At 46.2% G+C, this 18305-nt stretch overlaps 1 long non-coding RNA gene across 1 annotated transcript in view; it reads right to left on the reverse strand.

The window, feature by feature from the left end:
* Positions 1-15853, reverse strand: part of LOC138686366 (uncharacterized) — a 122610-nt gene extending 106757 nt beyond the window's left edge. Inside the window, exon 1 of the long non-coding RNA XR_011325711.1 lies at positions 15359-15853. This is a non-coding gene — a long non-coding RNA (uncharacterized lncRNA). The remainder of the gene's footprint in view (positions 1-15358) is intronic.
* Between the last annotated feature and the right edge of the window lie 2452 nt (positions 15854-18305).

Raw genomic sequence — 18305 nt, forward strand, 5'->3', positions numbered from 1 at the left:
AGAAGACAGGGGGGAAAGAGGACAGTTGCCTACCCCGGAGAAAATAACTCTCCTGAGGCACTATCAGCAATGGGGGATATCTGCAGATTTAGCACATTTTCTTATGCTTACCCCAAGACTGAGAGTCTTTGCATCAAATGTGAGGTTTCAACCAAGAAGCCTAAATTAGGAACCTAACTGGGCCCCTTTCCCCACCGAGGGAGGGCTATAGACAACTCAGGTCTGAATTGCCCTCTGGAGATGCCTGTCCCTTATTAATGTTGGAAAGAGCCTAGCGTAATTACGTGCCTAATTTAGGAACGAGATGCAAAACAAACCCAGGCCCTATTCCTGGAGGTGCCTCCCTACTCGGTACCCACCGCCGCAGAGGCTTTGGGTGCTGCAGGCACGGCTGCAGCAGCGTCAGACCCCCGGTACGTGCGCCCTGGGAAGGGGCTGTGATACGGAGGTGAGACTGGAGCAAGCAGCACGGCTGAGCCCCATTTTTGCAAGATCGTTGCTTAAATCTGCCTGGCAACATCTCTAAGGAACACTACAGATCGGAAAAGCACTATACAAATGACACTTCTGTATTACTGCTTTAGCGATGACCAATATATTAAAAAAAAAATCCATTGCGTTGGCATTTAAAGTTTCCATCAGACAGATAAAGAAAAATTGGCTCTCAGACAAGACAAGCTGCCCTGTCCACCCCCACTTCTAATCCTCACAGCAATTCCCTTTGAGTAACAGCCCATTTTACAGATAGCAAAACTGAGGCATGGAAGACTTGGTAGCTTGCCCGAGGTGACACGTTTTTTCTAAATGCTAACAGCCACTCTTCAAGAACATCACATCTGTACGATAAGGACTGGATGCTGCAAAGTTTCAGTGATGGGGGACAGGATTGCTGGTCCCTGCCATCTGGCTAAACCTACTGACGCCCACCACCGGCCTCATCTCTGTAATAAGCTTGACCGCTCCGATGGGGGGGATGCTGTTTATCTTTCCCCCCCCGTGACCCCACTCCGCAGCTTCCCTTGCTGGTCCTTCATTGGACCCAGATTTCCACCGTGCCTGCTGTTTTTCCAGCAGTAGCGTTTTGGCTCCTGGCAGACTGGAGAGACATTTCTGTCGGCAGCTCAGGAATTCCCTTTGTATCTTTCCTGAGTTTAGGCTCACCTTGATGCTAGTCTCTGACCCCTCTTTAATGCAGAGGAATGTGTGAAAAATTTATTCCCCTTTTCATTAAGAACTCATTTAAATTCACCAAAAGGTGACCCGGCTCCCTCCACTGTGGCTATATTGTTCTCCGTGAAGCTGTTTTATTTCTGAGTTGAGTTCAACAGAAAAGTGAGATCTTACTTCCACTGATCCAATAGTTTAATTCTTTGGCATCGACGATGAATAAAACAATGTGGAGACACGTTTGAGGTACATTTCTCGTGCTCATAAACAGTCTGACTAGCTAAGAGGAACGGCTGCGTGTCCCTGGGCGTAGCGTCCTCCTCTTAGCTTACTTAATTAGCAGCTATGGTAGAGAATGGGAATTTGATTTTCCATTAAAAACTTAGAAAAATATTTGGTTTGTTTATTTGTTTTTCACAACACACAAAGTGAAAGCCAAACCCGTCATTTCTACTCTGGTTTGTTTTGGTTTTTTTGACAAGTGAAAAATTGACAATCCTAGACTTGAAGTGTTTTGGGGGCTGATCTGGAAAAGGTGCCAATGCAAATAGTGTCATCCTTTGTGCAAAACCTCATCCAAAAAAAAAAAAAAAAAAGGAGAAGCCATTTTTCATCCAAAAAGCACTTTGGAAAATCAAAGCCCAATTGTCAACTCACTTTATTCTCAATCTGATTCTTATTAATGTCCCTTCATCTCCTGTGTGCTCAGAGCTGGACACGTTGCAGCAACGTGTGTAGCTGTGGCACTGCAGCCTGCAGGCACACCCTGGAGATTCGTGGATGCAGCATAAGCGCATCAGGAGAAGCAGCGAAGGCCCCTTGCCCAGAGGACCCCATCATCTTCAGCGATGTGAGGGGCAGAGACACAGCAGCTCCTCATCCCTCCTAACTGAAGGGAAGGTGAGGCAGGGATAGGGACAAAAAAAGGTCACGGGGTCGTAGTACTCCCCTCTCCCCTATTTAGGTCAAGGCTTTTCTTATCCCATACCCAGCCAAAACACATTCACCAATCCACTCAACATCATCTCTCTCCAGTGCATTGGCCACAAAATTCCCATTCGTTTCTCCCAGAGTAGCGGGACCACTAAACAGAGACACCCATGGCAATTCTCTCACAAGCACCTTAATTGCAGTAGACCTGCTCCACCGCTGATGTCTCCAGCATGCCACGAGAAGCTGGCTACCCAGCATAAGCCACAACCAGCTGCAGTTTTCCTTATTTGTGTCACTTGTGTATTTGGTTTGCAGAGGGGGGGAGGAAAAGGCCCTAATACAATTTATTTTTTAAATGAACCTATTTAAAACTATGGATGCCGACTTTTCAGTAGTCTTCTGGGGGCTGTTACAAAGGGGCCCTGGTTGAAATCTATCTGAAGGGAGTTAACCACAGCCCTTTGCTCACACATGTGGTATAATGTAGGCTCTTTATTGCTTTTCTTTACTCCCCACACACACACATTTAAGATATGCAGAGTAGAGCTTTTCTAAATATCTTACAAGTGTGTTTGTGTGTATGCTGAATTTATGGCAGAAAGGGGAACCTACTTCTGCCCCCAATTAAGGAAACCCGTGAGCAAGCAGGACTCAACACCAAGCTTCACACAAGAGCCAGGAGGGAGCTGCTAGAGGAGAGTTTAACACAGCCTCGTGACACTTGGAGACGACAAACACCCCAGTCTTATCAGGAGAATGAGTTCACACCCCAGGATTTCAGGAGAAAGAGAGCCAATGCACCAGGGAAAGATGCCAGACTCCAGACTCATGCATCTGCCCCCGGAGAGAGAGAAGCTCATCTGACCTTGCATGTCTAAAGCTCGGTCCTGCAAAGAGCCAAGGCTTGGATTCCTCTCCTCCAGCTTTTGGGCAGCCAGCTGAGGCACACAAGCTAGGATCATGGTCACCGGAGACTCCCTCTGTGGTCAAAGGACAGAAATCAGCTCCCTCAGGGGCAGGCTTAAGGCCTTAGACCATGCCCAAAATATCTGCTGGAGGTGTTTCTGCCTCTCTGCTGTGTGTCCAACCACCTGGGCTCAGGCTGGGTGTTTGCAAGCCCAGCTGCATGTCATCCTCCCCCCCAAGGCACTGCTGCAATTGCAGGGTTTTGGGCTGGGAGTGGGATGAGCCAGACTTCATCTATCGCAGCCAAAGCCAGTGCACCAGGCAAGGAATATTTGGACCACCTACCACAGCACCTAGGACAAATGGAGGTGTTGGTGTTGTGGTCAAGAGTGATGAGCAGCTCAGGCTACCTACCAGCTGGTGATGCCAGGTCCTGGCTCCCTAACCTCAGGGAAGAGACGGAGAGCTGTGCTTCAATCGTCTGGTACTGGCACGTAATTGTCACACCTACCTCTCCCCCTTGACCATCAAGAATAACCAGGATCCAGGATTACTGGATGAGAGATCAGCTGAACATCTCCTCCCTGTCACACCAGGTGCCCTGAGATGGTCCCGGATCCTCACTAGCCACCCCTCACTTTAGTGTCAATATTTGCACCGATTTTCAACAGCAGCCTTTCCAGATGCCTGGAGATGTCATGTGTTGGATGGTGACACAAAGGGACAGGAGCTCAGCTGGCGTGGATCAGCCCCGATCGGCTGAAGTCACCACTTGAAGACAGCCAGAAGTTGGCACCCCAATGTTTAAGGCTCCACAAATTGCAAATCCAACCCCATTTTTAACCTTGTGAGGTTTTTGGAGCTCTGCTTTGCTGCGCTAACGTGCTTTTAACATTGTTTCTTCCCTGGTATGCGTGTTATATTAGCACACATGCACACGCGCACCCTGTATACACAGAAAGTCTATAAAACAGGGCACTCGTATAATTTTAAAATAGACAAATCAGTTTAAAGCATTAAAGCAAATCTGGTAAAAGAAAATCTCTCCTGGGTTGACATTTTGTTTGCCAAGTTTTAGCTTGGAATGAATTTTTATGACTGAGTTATAAACCCTCGAAAATAGTGGTTTATAATGGAAATCTTGACAAATCCTTAACACAGGCCCCATTGTAACATATTCTGTACATATCCCATTGATCTATGGTAATAACAAGTTTTATATAAAACATTTTAACCATGGGAGTGACATGGTTATCTTCAGGCTTCCAAAAATATTTTTCAAATAAATAGGTGGCTTTTTTAATTGGGCAAAATCAAGGAATTGAACATCGAAAATTACATCTAAATATTCATCTGGGTTTAAAAAAAAGAAAAAAAAATTCACAATAATCCAGAACCCATGAAGTTTCTTTGGCTGAAAACCAGCCACTGACTAAGCAGCAACTCTGCTCCGATATAACTCTCAATGCAGGATGGGACATTAGCCATGAGCAGCAGAAATTACTTTCTTAGAGGATTAGCTGTAGGCCTGAAACAATAAGCAACTTAAAAAGCAAACTATTCCCTGAGCAGGCAAGCTGATAAAACTGGGATTCGAAAGATTTGCGTGCAAGGTCCTCAAAACCTCCTTCTCTCCCACCAGACACCTGCTGCCTCTGCCCCAGCAGCTCCCCACCACTGCCCTGTCTTGGGCTTAGCCCAGGCTTGGGCTACCCGGCATGTCTAACCCAGGTACCGTGTGATTTTGGCTCCACTGAGGCCAGGGACGTGATGCCGTAGGGATGAGGAGCAGCTGGAGCCGTACATTTTATCCTGCCCTCGGTATTGCAGTGGTAGTGATGGGTGCTTCAGGGATGGGACCAGGTGAGGGGCAGGACAGGTGCTTTTCCCCAACGCCTTCCACCCTCAAACCTGCGTTTGACCACCCTGCTTGATCCTGGGCCCACAACCCACAAAGCGTCCCCCAAGACTCCAAAACATGGGAGTCTTTAAACGGGCAGCCTCCCTGGCAGTGGAGAAAGGCAAACAGTCATTTTCAAGGCAATTATATCTGCAAAAGTACTTAAGTCCATTGACTAGCAAATGCTGAGACTGCAGGCACGTGAACCCAAACAGCAATAAAAATTCTGTCCTTTTTTTTTCCTGATCGTGTTAGAAGCTCTGTCTCTCTCTGAAATATTTTTAAACCATGAATTTTCCTAATATCTGAAAAAATCAGTCTTCATTATTGAGCCTTACGTTGTTCTCATCAGATAAGGAGGTTCAAGTTCCCGAACGAGACTGAGGCATGTAATTACAAGGAACTAGGGGTATTTCAGGCTTTTTGAAGATATTTAGGGTATTGAACCAGCTGTGTGATCAAGATGCCAAGAGCTTTTTGTGAACTGGAGTGCAAAGGGAGGAACCATATAATGTGAATCTATTTGCTTTAAGGTAACATATCTTGTCTAAGTGAGTTTTCCAGGCTCTCTTTTGAATCAACTGAAGAAGGCATGTTCATGAGATGATTCAGACCATCCTAAAACATTCAAGATGAATCACTGCCTGGACATACTTATCTCTCTTTTCCTGATTACAGAGCGAACCTAGATAGGCAACCCTGATAAGTCCCCTGAAGAGAGTCAAATGGCTTGTCTTGGCAAAGCAAGAATTTGGACTTGCACCTCCATTGCCCTTGGCAAGCCTGGAACTACCTCACTTACATCCAACCAAAGGGCAGAAATGGGTATTTTGAGTGTGCCTAAATGGGCACATGAAATAAAGCTGCTTCTATGCAAACAGATGCAAGCGCACACAGAGAAGTACAGTCACCGCAAGCCTGATTTGCTCTTAGTGATAAAAGCAACTTCCTCTTCGTGCAGTCATCCCAGACCATAGGTCTGAAACCCTGCACTTGCATCCAAGGGAGTGAGCCATTTCCATCTCTGATGCATTCCTCTTACTTCCATTGAAACTGATTACTACACTGCCGCTTTAGCATGAACATAAATTTTTCCGACTTAACATGTTGCTTTAGGACTCGGTTCCACTCGACAGTAGACTTCCATATGTGCTGTAATGTTTGTGTTTCTAAGCAATGCCTCGGCAACCACATCAGGGTTGCCGAAAGACGAAAACGAAAAGCCTGCTTTTTAATTTTCTTTTTCTGGCGATCTCAGTTGGAAACTTGGAGTAAAAGAAGGTCATCTATCTTCCCCAGAAGAAATGTAGCCCATAGGGCCAAAGTGTTGTTAACACACACCAAAAACATTTTGGTGGCATGTGCCTATTTCAGAAAAAAAAAAAATACACCTCACTGGGGTTAGTTTGGGAGGAAAAAAAAATTTAATTTGCTGACATGTGAGAGGCATAGCAAAATATCTTGTCCTTGTGGAAAATGCCAGCAGGTGTTGTCTAGGGATGTTTTTTTCTTTTTAAATGCCAGAGTATTTCCGTACACGCAGTCCTGGCAGCATCCTTTTGCATATTTTGTTGAACGGTTGACAAATTAGCTGCATAAACTTGCACGAATTCCATTCCCCAGCTATTCATGAGCGAGCAACGGTTTATTCAGATGCCTTGACCAGAGAGGATAATAGCTTTGCTTTTCTTTTCCCTTTTATTATTTTTTTTTAAAGGGCGAGATCTAAATCTCATTGAAGTCTATGGAGAGATGCAGAGGTTTTAGGATCATTATGAAAATCTAGTCTGACACATACTATAGAATTTCACTCGGCTGCTCCTAGAGTTTATGCTCGACTGAAGACCAGCCCCATTATTTTACTGGGCTTTGAGAATCAAGCATTTATGCCTCAGTTCTAGAAAGCATTTAAACACATGCTTAAGTCCCTCCCTAGTCAATAAAAGCACTTAAACACATACTTTGTTCCTGCTGAAGTCAACTGGATGTTGACACAGCAAGTAGCTCGCCTGAGCAGAACAGACTGCTAACGGGGAGCCTCAGTGAACTGCATGACTGTACTTTGGAGCTTAGAATTAGGGATGCATTTCTTCATTTTTATAGCCATCAAACAATGGACTTCCCATCCCACGTGACGTTCGAGGAAGTTAAGCTTTGGTCTTGCCTGGAGCTGGGGTGCAAAGTCAAAAATATATACACGTATATATTTTTAACAAAGCACAAGTGTTCTCAAATATTTCACGTCACCCTTAACAGTGTGCCTCAGCCAGGCCAGAGCAAGCCTTTTCAATGCTTCTGTTCGGCTTCTGTTGGGAGATATTTATGCGCAACGCAGCCCATGCCGGTGCCAAAGTGACCGCTCCCCCCACCCCTCCCCGCCTCAAACACACAGAACTCCCACGGCAAAGGGCACCCAAACTCCCGCGACATCTACTTCCACAACACTAAACTGCTCCAGTGGAAACTATTCCCCCTGGTCCTCTCTATGTCAAACTGTGGTCATCTCCCTATCGAGCAGACCACCCTAAAGCAAAGCTCCGGCTCGTCAGCCCGCCGCCCCCGCAGAGGCTCCCCCGGCCCCGGAGCTGCCTCCCACTGCACGGAGCCGGCTCCTCTGCGCCTCGGTGAGGCTGTGGGACGTGCTGGCTGCCTCTGCCTTTCCTCTTCCCCATTTAGAAATTTATTCTAACCTCAGTGAAGTGGTTAGGGGCACTTAAGAGCCAGTTATGGCTCATTAGAGGCTGTGCTGGGTTAGCGGGAGAGAGAAAGATGCCGAGAGCTGCTATGGCCAGGTTTAATGGCATTTTCCTTCCCCTCGATGGTACCTGGATTCAAGGGGGCAGCGAGACCCCTGCGAAAGAGTCTGAAAAGGAGCAGCCAGGGCTTTTTTTCCCCTGGTCCACAGCAGCTGTGACATCTCCCCTTTGAAGCCCAGCAGCGATAGTCCAAACCCCAAATGCTGCTCCCCTGCCCCAAAGCCGGCGGGGGAGCAGGCTCTGTGCACCACCTCCCACTCCCCAGCACCCACGTCTAGGGTGAGCAGGGCTTGCTCTGCCTACGCTACAGGGCAAAGTCCCATAGAAATGGAAGTTACTGTAATTATAGCTTGCCTGAACATATGGTTTCAAGGATCTTTCGGCGTGTAAAATGCATGAATATGCATCATAACTAGATGTCACCGCTTAAATTACATAATCCTGCACAAACATATATTTAAGAAGGACCCGACATCCTCTGTTTTTTAAGGGGCTTTAGCCGTGATTAATTCTCTGAGCTTATTAATCACAACATGTGTTAGTGTTTGATAAATTGCCCAAAAGTTGCATTAGCTAATAAGTATAAGAACAAAACGAAATAGTTTCATCTGTTTTTATAATAAGACAAAGAGCATCATGGGAGCATACACGGTGGTCATGAATAAAAGAGAAACATTCATTTATGATAATTGGTTTCAGCTCCCCGTTTGGCTGGTTCTTGTGACCTAAATGTATCCAGTTGTTTCCTTTCTTTCCCGTTGGTTTTTGGGTCACTCCTAATGGTTTAATTCAACAAAAAATGTCTACCATTTCCTGTAACCTCTGTCTTTTTTCATTCCTCCTTCCAAAATGTTTTTTTCTGTGCAGCATCTAGAGAAATCTCCCCCTCTCTCTCTCTGTTTCCTTCCAAGTGAACAAAGTCAATATTGTTGACAGAGAAAAGGTTTAACTCCAGGCAAAAGGAAAAAAAAAAGTAATAGTCATTTATTTGTCTCCACTTTGGAGTTCACAAGGGTTTTTTGTTTGATCCTGGCGGTCAAGACTTTGACACGGAACATGCCCCCTCTGACCATGAACAATTTATGGAGGGAGAAAGAGACAAAAATCCTCATTCATGTTTAAGAAAGCAAAGGAAATGGCTGTAGATTAATATTTGTGCATTTGTAGCAAAATTTCTGATAGGTCTGTAACACATTCAACCACCCTGGTTGAGAAACACAAGAGGCAAAACTCAGCCCTGGAGAGTTGAGTTTTGTTACTCTTGGACACCTTTCAAAACATCAGCCCTCATTCTGCTTTTCTTAGGGCAGCTTTTTCTTCCAGCAGAGAGTGAAAAACATCGTATGGCATTTGCAAGGAGGCGGCGTGCGCTGGTGAGGTTACCTTGAAGCACAAGTGGGGAGTGTTTGCCATGGTCCTTCCATTTGCGCTAATGCCTGATACTCCCCGAACATCGCAAAGTAGTTTTACGTCTCCCGTTTGTTCTGCTCAAAGCAACAAGTAGTGAATTTTCTAGCACGAGGTCCTGAGTTCAGGATGGTGGGAGATGTGGCACAGCACGGTGCTGGGGTGCTAGAAGGCTGTTAGCAGTCAATAGAGATACCCTAACATGTGCCATCAGGAGTCCCTCTTCCCAGTTATATTCACCACACTAAAACTATCGGGGCTGAAATTTTCCTTTCCCAGGTGTCTGCCTCCAGCAGAATTTTCTAGGAAATTACAAGAAGGGTGGGAGAGGAGAAGGCCTGGTGGTTTTCCAACACAAGATTAGAGAAAAGTGCTTAGTCGATGTTAAAACAAATTCTAACAATTATTTTTTTGGAGACTCTCTCACGCCTCCATCCTCTGGAAAGGGGACTGGAAATTTGGTGTCACCCTGGGAACAGGGATGTGCCTTTCGCATCCAAATTTGGCAAAGTGAAAAGCCTTTGAAAACATCCCACTGAAGATTTATTAGCCTTTGGGAGAAAAACCTCTACAGATTCTGTCTGCCTTGATCTCACTCCATTTTGGGGCTTCTGGGGCTTGCTTCTGGGGATTGCTCAGGACTTTCCTTGCTATGACTCCCTTCTTGGCTGCTGGACACAGCTGCGGCTCTGGGCACAAGAAGAGAGAGCCAGAAAACCATCCTTGTCATCTTGCTCCCTGGGTTCCCCCCATAGTCCCCTGCTTCCCAAATGACACAAAAGGAAAGCAACAGAACTACAAAGCAGGAGAAATGGGGGAAGGACCAGGGAGAAGCCAGGAGCAAACACCTCGGGGAGAAATTGAGCCCAGGGACCAGGTAGAAAAATGAATCAGGATAGTCTGGCAATGATACATAATAAAAGGAGAGATGAAACATATGCACAAGGAAGTGGATGAAGGCCACAGATATGGCCTTAATTCTCCTGTTTCAAGGCTTCTGAGTTTCGGCCTTAAATTTCTCATGCATAACAGTTTGTATCTGTTATCATTTCTGGAGCACCCAGAGCTCTCCACCAGACCAGGACACCAAACAGCAAAGCATCTCACTGCTACATCAACCACCCACTGAAACAGCTGACAGACTGAAAAGACACAGCAGGAAGACGTAATGAGAAGGCAGAGATAGTCCCGCTAGAAAATGCCATAATTTTGAGTATGCTGATGGTATGCACGAGGTGTACTGAACTGCAGCAGTAAATCAAAGTCTGCTCTCAAAACTCTCACACGGCTGTTATCCAGAGACGCTCTGGCTGGAAATCAGTTCCCCACAAAATCATGACTGTGCCATAAACATTTGTGATTTTATCCATAGGAACGACTTCTAGGAAATTTTTAGCCCTTAAGAATCACCATTCTTTGCAACATCGAGCAGCAGAAATTCTAGTTTTCTGTTACTGAAATCTGTCCTTGCCCAATGGATTGCACACCTCAGAGGCTGAGGCTTTCAGAAAAGAAATCCAACCTAGAGAAACTCCACTAAAATCATGGCCAACATCACCACTTTGTAAACTGGCAGGACTCATTCCTAAGCATGCGGTAGCAGCTGGGAGTATAAATGGCTTCAAGACATGATAGGACACATTCAGAGAGGATATCTCTATCTGCAGCTAGTAAATACAGAGGTCCAGGCACAAACTGCATCATGAGCAATTGCTGGAGGATGCTAGAGGACTACTACTGGCAACTGGCTACATGGACCTCTCCATCAGGGCAGTTTTCCTCCTCTTTAGAGGGTCTGCCCACAGTTGAGCTGTAAGTCACAGCCTGGATCTGGGGTGACCAACCCTTAGCTCTTGGGAATCACAGGTGTCATCACCAAGGGTCATGCAAGGACTCTCCTGCCTGTGAGGGAAGAACAGCCACTTCTTCCCTGAAATGGTCCCACCCCAGCTGCTCTGGTTTGGGGATGCATTTGACACAGTCGCAGGCTGGATCCCCCATATCCTCCGCAGCATCACCCAGCACAGATACAGCCTCAGAGAGTTCGGCTGTAAAGTCAACGTACCTCCCCTAAGAGTACAGCAAATCTCGTGACTGCAGGCAAAATAGCATGAGGAAGGGCCAGAAAACTCCTTTCACGTCAGAAAATTAAAACCCACTGTCTAGACAAGAGATCAGGAATTATCTTAAATTCCAAGCAGTGGTAATCGACCAAGAGAAAGGGGAAGAAAAAAGGAGAAAGGCTTTGTTAACTAAGAGGATGATTCTTTTGGGATATGTCATACCAATAAGAGGAAACGATACGATTTCACTGTCACGATGCTGCTAAAGGGTCATTGAAGCAGGTTTTCTTCCTAGTTTTGCATTTTTCTATCATGGAAAATCCATGTGTTTTATCATACACAGTCCTAGTGCCAAAACTTTCAAAGGAGACAGGCTTGTTACCGCACGAGACACCTGTTTTGTGTCTATTTGCATTAGTCATGACTGAAAACATGATTTAAGGGAACTGCACATCATCTTAAAATATGACAGGCATTAAAATGTTATTGCATCCTCTCAACAGCTTCAGAAAACTGTTTTTCTCTACCCTTATCAAACCAGGGGAAATGGTGAAGCCAACTTCTATAAGATAACCACACAAAAACAACTACACCATGGACTTTGCGACAGAATGGACTGAGTAGCTTTGTGGGAAATTCTAGCACGTTACTGAATACTTGAATTCTCTGTGGATAAGCTTTAACATCCAGAAAACCTCTGCATGATAGTAGAAGTTTCCAGTAACCTCCAAAGCAATATACCATAATCACTTTACATACCTAGTTTTACTTCTAAAGATTTTTGGACACAAGCCTGCATGAATCTGAGTGAATCCACTCCCCCATCAATTGTAATGATGTTAAAACACCCATGTGAGTCTCTGATCTTCTCCCCTTTGCCTTACATCTCTCCTTACCCTCCTCCACAGTCATAGCTCAAAGATGTTGGGACATGGTTTGTCACAAACCCAGCTAACAAACACCAAGCAGGCAGCTCAACCAGTTTTTCATTTGAATTTTCTGGCAAATGATATCTGAAAAACTCTGAAAATTCTGCTTTTGTAAAAAATCATGGTACCAGGAGCAAGGCACAGAGAGTAGCAAGATTCACATTTTTCTGTAGTAAGATTCACTATATTCAGTAACAATATTCAGCAAAATCAGTATTCAGTAACAAAAACTTTTGGTAGGACAAACATATCTCTAGTTTCTTTTGGAGGCAACAGGTTAAATAACATTGGGTGCTTGTGTTGAAAACTGTGGAAATCTTGGAGGTGCTCTTTGTTTCCAGATCTGCCCGACAAAGGTATCCGCAGGTACCCCAGAAATACGAAGATATACCTTTAACAATACACTCTGGTTCAGCCTACCCCAACTATCTCAATAACACTTTGAGAAGCTCTGCAATTCTATGCAAAAACGCAGGCATGACAGCCAGTTTTGCATTACATAGCACCTCTGCTCCCTGTTTTAGATGAGCACTTCTCATTCTTGAGAGGGACTTTTACACATCTCCCAGCTGCACAGAGGTCCCGCAGAGCTGTTGGTGCGTGGGTTTAGCTGTGAGAAGTGACTGGCTCTAAATCTTATCAGATTATTTCAACTGCGTGAATTAAGCAGCTTCCTTATATCCCAAAATATCCCCAATTTACCATGCAGCTCTACAAATACAGGATTTCCATCTTCTGAGATGCTGGTACAAGCCTTCCCACCCATACTGAATTGACCGTGAAATAAAAATGCTTGCTCCTTCCTGAGGTACAAAGAATTAGACTACTGTAAATAAGACGTGGGCTGGATCTCTATGTGCATAGGGCTCTGCACAGTAACTCACATCTTCAGCTTACTTTACAAACACTAACAGTGAGCGTGACAACAGCTGTGCCATTTTTTTATGTCATTCCACCCAGCCACGTGCTTTTACAATGGTTCCATTTCATTATACCCCTGCATATGTTTTCTCCTCTTTTGCTAGCTGTTACACCAAATAAAAGATATCTCTAATCTAAAAAAAACCCCACCAAACCCAAAAGCAACCAACAAACCAAGAGACTCTGGCATTAAAGTATGAGCACTTTCTACCATATTCCTTTTTTTTTCCCCATTTAATGACCTCTCCTCTTCCCTGTGCTACCCAGTTCACTGAAGGGTGTGTTAACATGCACAGCATGTCAGCATATTTCCAATGTGTTGGGATTTATGCACGGTTTTGCATATGAGAATAGGAATTGCTCGCCTTGCAAGCTATGCAGACGACGTGCTTCTCATTATGTCAGGGTGAGAGATGACCTGCCCCGTCCCCAGCCGCAGGCTGCTCCAGGCACACATTTCCTTCCTTTTACCAGGCACGGAGGCTTTTTTCACAGATGCCAAATGGCAATTTGGGGTGGTTGACCTGATGTCTCCAAGCCCAGCATCAGGCTGCCGTTGTCACAACCCTGCGAAGAGGCAGTGGAGAGAAGCTCTGCCAAAAGGCAGAGTGACAGGATTTATAAATTATTTAACAGAAAAGTAAGTAATTCCCAGAAGTGACGCACACAACCACAGCCAGGTCTGCTCCAGCAGGGCAAGGGACAAACGGGTGTCACTGCAAAGCACCCTTACAAAGGTGTCACTTTGGCGAGAAGACGTCCTGTAGTGGGTTGCTCTCCTGGCACTGCAGCCCCTTGCAGACCACTGAGTGGTGGGGGAAATCATTCGTAGAAAGCAACGCCAAAAAACCATGCAAAACTTAGAGAAAACCTTCACCCTTCCTTTGAGGAGCATGGTGGGTTTGCAGCAGGGCACAGAGCTAGAGCGTGGCAAACAGTGTAAGAGGGGAACCGGGCAGTCTTAGAGGGCTAGTTTCCAGGTCAGGTTCCCATGAGCCTGCAAAGTCCCTGGTGGCGATGCCAGCAAGCACCAGCATCTCTCCGTGCTCCCTTCTTTCTGTGGAGGTGCTGGAAGCAGCTCCTGCCGCAGGGAGCCCTGGGCGGTATGAGGGGTACCCCCACTTCACAGCCAGCACCTGCGTTTCAGGCACGGGGATGGTGTGCAGGAGGGACCGTCCCCCAGCATCCCCAGCCAGCTGCAGGTGCAGCACTGGCTCAACCCAGAAACGGGGTCAGAGAGGAGAGCAAAGTGTTGGCCCCGCGTCTTCACAAGTTTTGTTTTAAAGGTCTGCAGTTTTTCACACTTCAATCCAGCCAGGCAGGCAGCAACGCCAAAAGATGGCTGTGCAAACCCCTCTTGCCTGCTGTATGGAGGAACGGGGATTAACACGGCACAGGCTACCAAAGTGCCCCAGAGTCCTACAGGTGAAGGGTGAGAGACGGAGGTGGCGGCCCAGAAATGGTGGGTTTGCCATCCTACCAACCTCAAGTCAGACTTAAAACCATAGTCTAAAGACTAATGATAAAGCAAAAGCCTCTGCCAAAAATATAGGCAAGACGTTCCTGCCAGAATGTATGTTAAAGAAAGACACACAATTATTTTTTAGAGTTGCTGGCACAGTGCTCTCAGGAAACCTTTCCCTTTAAACACTAAAATTAAACAAACACATGAAACGCAGGGAGAAATGTAATTACTTTATAGCTTGACTTTGGTCTATTGCCTCGGGTATCCAGTTCCTTTCCTTACTGATGTGGAAACTCAAATTCCCCCCTAACAGTGTCATTAATTCCTTGGCCTGAGGAGCCCAGCTTTCCTGCTGCATTTTGCATCAGGAAATCCCAGCTGCCCGCACCTTGCTCCGAAAATGGCTCTGCAGGTGACAGCGGAGCTTCTGCCCCGCTCCCGGCACAGAGACGGGGCGGGAGGGCTCTCCTCTCCCCCCGGGAAAGGGGAGATTAAAACAATTGGGTTGACAAAAAAGCAATTAAAGACCCAGGCAAAGATTTAGCTCCTCTGACCTCTAGCCCTCCCAAAACTCCTCTCACCTGCCAAAAAAAATGACAAGGAGTGTCTATTTCTGCTTGCCTTTTTCCTAAGAAAAACACCTTCCCCTCTCCTTCCCCATCCCCCCCGCGGCTCTTCCCCCCGCACACTGGCCAAGGTTGGTGTTAAATGAACACCCAGTCCTAAAAGGCAGCTGGGACGCCGTCCAAAGGCTGCCGAGAGACTCCCACTGACGTGGGTGAGCGTGGGTGCCCCCCACGGACCACCCGCCCTGGGATAAAAAGCAGCTGTAGTGCCCTGTAGGGAAAGCAGATAGGTCTGGAGGAGCAGAGGGAGCCCCGTGGGAGGAGAAGCATCTCGCCTGGGCTTACCTTCCCGCAGCCCTGCGTTCTGGGATGCTGATGAAATCCTCACCGCCGTGTGCCAGCCCAACCGGGCGGCCACCCTAGCTCCTTCCCAGCGCCCAGGCAGCTGCTCGCAAAAAAAGGCTTTCTTGGGCACTGTGCGGATCCTCCCAGCTCTTTTCAGAGAGAAATCTTCAGAGGTCGGTCCTGGAAGCAGACCAGTAGCAGCCTGCCCTTTGCAAGCTGTCATATAATTTAGGAGGAACCAAGACGGATTCTGTGAGTATATATACCCCTGTGACACACACACACACAGAATGTGCCTGGCATCTGAAGCAGCCGATGCTGGATTTATCCCTTCCCTTTTTGCCAGTGACTGACATAAGTGCTGGGAACTCTTGGTGGAAAACTGCTTATGAGCTTTGGGCCTGATCCAAACCCCACTGAAGACAAAGGAAAGACTTGCGATTGCCTTGGAGCTGGCTTCGGATCAGTCCCATTATCTCTGCTCAGAGAGCAGTGTACAAACAAAGCAGGCGAGAGCCAGGGCATGGTAAGCCTGTGCCCGGAGGCCCATCTCGTCTGAGGAACAGAGAAGCAGTGAGGCGCATCCGAGTCTTCCTTAACGCATCCAGCCCAAACCCTCCTGGGAAGGGGCGAGCCTCGGGAACCGCACGTGATCGCATCCCTCAGCCCTCACCCCTGGGTGGGGATGCCCTGCTCGGGAGCTGACACCCACATTTCTCTGCTCGGGGTCGGTATCAGCCATACGAAACCTTCAGAGCCAGACCTACGCCCAGACTTAAATAGGGCAAATCATCCACCTCGCAGGCTGAGTCTGCTTTTATCTGTAAAACACTATCAGTTCGGACACTCCATCACTGAGCACACCCGTGTGTCTCAAAAGACACAAGGGTCCCCATAAGCTCCTTTATATTCCAAGAGAGACCAGAAGAGTTACATTCGCAGACTCCCTCCCACCTAAAATCCACAAAACCTTTTGTTTTGTCAACAATTGAGCAGCAATTTGCATTCTTCCTGGGTAAGAGGCAGCCTTCAGAACTGAAAAATGGTTTGACACGGTTTCATTCCACTTCTCCTGGCAGCACTACCTTTCTTCTCGTTTACTAAAAAAAAAATAATAAAACAACCAACCCTGAAAAAATAAATTGTTAAGTCATGCTTTTCTATTTTAAGGCATTTGTAACTATACAAGCCTTTTTTCCCACAGGGAGAATAAATGAGAACCATGAATGACACCAAACTTACCTAAGCAAAGTGCAAAACAATTCTCTGTCCTGGGGTTACAGAGTTGCAGACTCCTGACACTTTCTTTGTAGAGTTTAGGCTACACAAAATGTTTGTAGCATTAAACCTATTTCCACTGGAGATAAGGGGGTTTTATAACCAATACCTTTCTACTCCTGACAACACTTAGTGTGGATACAGTTACACTACACCATGACAACTCTTCTTGGGAAACTGGTAAAAGGCTTCCTTGCACCCCAAGTTTAAAAACACATGCGAATTCCCGCGTTTTAACGGACTACCATGTGTCAACTGAATGACAATAAACAGCAATGTCTGTGTCCTTCAAATGAGACGAGCATGAGCCAAAATGTCTTACCCTCAGCTCTTTTTACTGAGGTTGAAGCTGTGGTCTGGCTTGTGTCCGAGATGGGCTAAGACCCTGCACGCGATTACCTGGGCTCGGCGGTGGGTGGGAAGCTGTGATGATGCTCGGACCTGCTTCGGAGCTCCCTCCAAACAGTGCTAGCCTAAGAAAGGCTAGCACAGCTTAAACTATGCTCAGATACCCCAAAGGGGGCAACTCGGGGGAGCAGAGCAGCCCCCCAAAATTTCAAAGCCTGTTGACGTTTTTGTGATGCCAAAACTGAAAATCGCAGCTGGTGTTGAGGGTCAGGTACGGCTGAGCTTGAAACACGCAACAGTAAGTTACTTTTCAACCCTGGCTTGAACTATAGTCTCGGAAAAGCGTAAGTCTCTAGGATTTCCCACCACTCATGCAAAGAAGTAGAGAAGAGAAAGTGAGGATTTAAAGGGAAATAAGCTAAACCTCATAGCATGCAAAATGAATTCCCTAACCAGAAGGGTCTTGCCACATCCTCAGTATGGTGTCACGGCTTGAAAACATGCCTTGTTTTCTAAGCTCATTTATTTGCTAGAAAAACTCAGCAACTAAAGTATGTCTTAAAGAAATCCCTAGAAAGGCATCTGCAAACAGTTGCACTGAAACTCCAATTGCTGCTGAACGTAATTCACGGCAGAGCGAAACCCTGGAATCTCTGTGAGCGTGGGGTACAAATAGCTCAAGGAGGTGTTTGGTACGAAGGAAATGGTGATGCTTCTTCCATTTCCCATGAATATCATATGCACAGCTCCAGCCATATGTTGTGTTGAATCTGCCACATTCTTCGGTGGTGGGCACAGATGTGGACAGATCTGACAGATCAGGGTCTTAGGGTCACACAGGAGTAAATTGGGGGCAGATGATTCGAGAGTCACAGCTTATTTTTAGAAAAAAAAGGGGGGGAAAAGATTGCTAAGAATCATTTCTACCATGTGTCTGAACAAGAAAAGCATTTATCTCACTAAAAACAAAGAAGAGTTTCTCTCAAATAAGGAGTTTGTTTTAAGAGGCTAACAAAGATTTTTCTATGCACTCTGTAGATCACAGGTGCTGCAGAAAAGCATATACTTTGCCATGTATTTCCCTGCTTCATTAACGGGTATTATTTTCAGATGGCCTCCAACAGCGCTCCACCTTTGCAGGCACAGAAGTGACTCCTTTGACAAATAAGCAAAGTTTCTTCCCAATTGCCTGACTTATGCTATTCTCTGGTTGTTCCTGTGATTAGTGCTCCTTTGGTTACATATGCACTGTGGGTGATAAAAGACACCAAGGAGGTGGAAAACCCTTTCCTAAGAATATAATCACTACTAGAAGATGGAA

Source organism: Haliaeetus albicilla, chromosome 8, assembly GCF_947461875.1.
Source record: "Haliaeetus albicilla chromosome 8, bHalAlb1.1, whole genome shotgun sequence".
Lineage (NCBI taxonomy): Eukaryota > Metazoa > Chordata > Aves > Accipitriformes > Accipitridae > Haliaeetus > Haliaeetus albicilla.